General features: G+C 39.0%; 1 protein-coding gene across 4 annotated transcripts in view; it reads left to right on the forward strand.

Annotated features, from left to right (window-relative positions):
- The window catches only part of MKLN1 (muskelin 1), a 390,424-nt gene that overhangs the window by 383,288 nt on the left and 3,342 nt on the right, over positions 1-3,794 (forward strand). The window lies entirely within an intron of this gene.

A 3,794-nucleotide genomic window follows, 5' to 3' on the forward strand; every position in this document is an offset into this window, starting at 1 on the left:
GTCAACCTGGCTATAATGTGTCTTGGAGAAGATCTTCTTGGATTGATTCTATTTGGGGTCCTTGGTATTTCCTGGGACTGGATATTCGAATGCCTCTCCTGGTTTGGAAGGTTTTCTTGCAGGATTTCATGGAATAGATTATCAATACCCTTATGGGTCTCTTCACCTTCTGGAATGCCAATTATCCGGATATTTGGACGTTTGATGATATCCAGTATTTCTCACATATCATTCTCAAATTTTTGGGCCATTTTCTCAGTCTTCGTGGTAGATTTTTCTAGGCCAGCCATTTTCTCTTCTACATCTGAGATTCTACTTTCTGAATGATCTAGTCTGCTTTTAATACTTTCAAGGGAGATTTTGACTTCCTGTATTATAGACTTCATCTCTAGCAGTTCCGTTTGAGTCTTTTGTAAAGTGTGTAATTCCTGTTTTAGATCTTGCAGGAATTTCCTCATCTCCTGGAACTCGTCAACTTCTTTCTCCTTTCTCTTTAGCAGTTCATTATCTTTCTTCTCTTCCATCTCTGTTAGCTTCGACATTATGAGTGCTCTGAATTCCTTATCAGACATTTCCATGATTTTCACCGAACTGCTTGTAGATGAAGAGTTACTCTTTTCCCTTGGAGGAGAGGTATTTTCTTGTTTTCCCATATTTCTCATGATCCGGCAGTGATTTCTTGTCATCTGATGGATGGTGTGTTTCTTTCAAATTCTTGAAGTTCAGTCAAAATGTTCAGGCGCAAGCAGAGGTGATCTAGAATCTCTTTGCCATTCTGTTATGATCACGCTAGCTCGTTTGTTGGAAGCTGAATTATCAGTAGAAAATCTTCATTCTCTGAAAAATCTAGTTCGCTGGCGCCATGTGGAACCTTCTGCTGAAGGCCCGGCTTCTTCTGCCCTTATCTGTGAAGTCTTTACACACACACACATACACACACACACACACACACACAGAGCAAGGCAGACACATAGATTGAGTTGACTTGCATTGTTCAAAATAGTTATTAGCTAGGCCAGCAGGTAGCATGGTGATTAAGGCACTGGACTCCCACATGGCCGACTGCGATTTGAGTCCCAGAACTGGTGGCTTTCTTTCTCACTTTCTCTCTCTGGTCAAATTTTAAAAAATAAATGAGTAATAAATAAAATTAAATAAATCTTTTTACAAAGTAGTTATGATCTACAAAGTCATGGGAACACTGAATTAGTGAGTATGGAATCATTGCCCCTCTGGGAAATACAGAGTTAGGTTCCTAGGAGCCTCTGGTCTCAGCATTCTTTCAATATGTTACCTGTCTTGTCTGTGTTTCTGTTTAAAGATTCTTTATTTAATAAATATTGTTGCTTTATTAACTTGTGATCAGCAGCACTATAACTTACAAATGAGCAAGCCTTACCTATAAGCTCACTTAGTGTGAGCACTGAAACAAGAAAGCCGTGGATCACAGTGCAGCCTTCACTGGGGATGATGAGTGCGGGTGGCAGGTCAAATTTTTTTCCACTCTGTACATAGCCGTGAATGATCATGGAAGCGCTCCAAGTATTAACTTTGAAGTTGAGAATAAATTTTAATGACTAGGCAAATTTACAAATGTGGATTTCTATGATAATTGCGATCAGCTTTATGCATGTATACATATAAGAATATATAGTTTTGTATGTTCTGGTTTTATTTATTATATAATGTGAAAACATACCTAGCCAAATAATTTTTTTAAATTGAATGATGTGGGACCAGCAGTTGGCGTAGTGGCTATGTCCCTGGACTCCCATGTCGTCGACTGCAGTTGAAGTCTTATACCCGGTGGCTTAAACTCATGACAGGTGCATGTGCGTGCGCGTGCGTGCCCAAGATCCTGAGAGAAGAATGGAGGAGAAGGGATTGCGGCGTGGCCTTCCCCCCCCCCCCCCGGGGTAGGGGGGATTTCTTGCTTTTCTATCTCTTGTCTCTCTCTGTTTTCTGGTGAGCGCATGTGCCCTATAGCAAAAACCTCTCCAAAAAAAAAAACAAAACAAAGTGTTACATGAGTTTAAGCAAATTTCTCTACAACTTAAGTACTTAATGAGTATGAGTTAATAAAAGTAAAAGACTTTGAAGTCTTTTATTATGATGTGTGAATAGATACGGGTCCTATTAATAAGTGAGACCTTATTAAATTACCAAATCTCTGTAAGTTGTCTCATCTGAAAGTGGAGTTTTATGATAACCACTTTATTGTCTTAGTGGCAATGAAGGGTGTAAGTTCTCAGCACACACTGGAGCTTCAGTGCTTCCTTCCCTCCTAGGGCATCTCTTCTCATGAAATGGTCTTACCCTGTTAGAGCACCATCACAGGCTCATTATCTTCTCATTTTTAAAATGTAACATACCACGGCATTTTTTGTAAATTCAGAACATTTTTAAAAAGAATAAAATAAAAACCTAGAAGGGAAAAGTCCTAGGTTGAATACACACAGAAACAAGCAAACTTATTTATCAAATTGGTAATATAACCACACAATAGGGAAATAAAGGAGAGAACCAAATGTTGGTTAGTACATTTCTCATACTGTGTATGCTCAGTGAAGAATATTCTAAAGACAACAGAAGGAAAAATGTCTTGCTTTTGAGTGACTCCAGAGCTGCATAAAGATGAGCTTGGGTACATGTTCTACCAAATACTAAGAAATACCCCAAAAATTATTGAATACATTTCAGAAAGATACAGAAACCAGCTCAAAAGAGCTCTCACTGGCCAAATCTGGGTCAATTTGTGAAACAAAATGAATGATGACAATAATAATACATTGAAGATAAAAATCCATGAATGTACACTGATGTGAACAAATAAATGAAATGCAGGGAGAGGAAGAAAAAGTTCTCCTTTACCAAAAAAAAAAAAAATTCAAAAAAAGATGTAGAGTGAATGGTAGAATTAGAAAATCACCATCATATAATCATTTCAGCAAGACTCATCAGTGATTGTTAAATCAGGTCTTTTGGGGAACATAATATTTACACAGACTCAGACCATCCCCCATCAGTAGTTTATTAATTACAACGCTAGAAGAGCACACTTTTACAATGTAGAAATTTGATCCTCCAGCTTAACCAGCGATCAGAGTTAACAATATCAGGACAAACTGACCGCATGCCTCTGAAGATGATGCACCAGAAAGGACACACTTTATCCTGTCTATGAGATTCTTTCCAAAACTGCACAAACTAATCGCAAAGAAGCAATTGGACAACCTAAATTTAACTTAAACTGCTCTGTACTCTTAAAAAATATCCTTGTCATATAAGACAAAAGCTAAGGAATTGTTTTAGATTGAAGAGACTTGAAAACTAAATGCAGAGTGTGATCTTGGCTTCAATTTTAGGTTAGTGGGGAAATGACTACCAAAAAAGATTGTTGGGACATCGGTGTTAAGTTTTCTGAATTTCATATATAGTGGTTATGTAAGTGAATGTACTTGTTCTTACTTGAAATAGGTTTTCTCTCTCTCTCTCTCTCTCTCTCTCTCTCTCTCACACACACACACACATACACACACACACAAAGAACATATTTGGGGACCAGCAGTTAGCGTAATGGCTATGTCGCTGGACTCCCACGTAGTCGACCGTGGTTTGGGTCCCGGACCCGGTGACTTAAAACTCATGCCAGGCGCGTGTGTGTGCATGCCCAAGATCCCGAGAGGAGACTGGAGGAGAAGGGGTTGTGGCGTGGCCATCCCCCCTGGGGGGTGATTTCTCGCTTTCTATCTCTCTGTCTGTCTGGTGAGCGCATGCATTCTATAGCAAAAACC

This window comes from Tupaia chinensis, unplaced genomic scaffold (genome assembly GCF_000334495.1).
Source record: "Tupaia chinensis unplaced genomic scaffold, TupChi_1.0 Scaffold000610_1, whole genome shotgun sequence".
NCBI classification, from domain to species: Eukaryota; Metazoa; Chordata; class Mammalia; order Scandentia; family Tupaiidae; genus Tupaia; species Tupaia belangeri.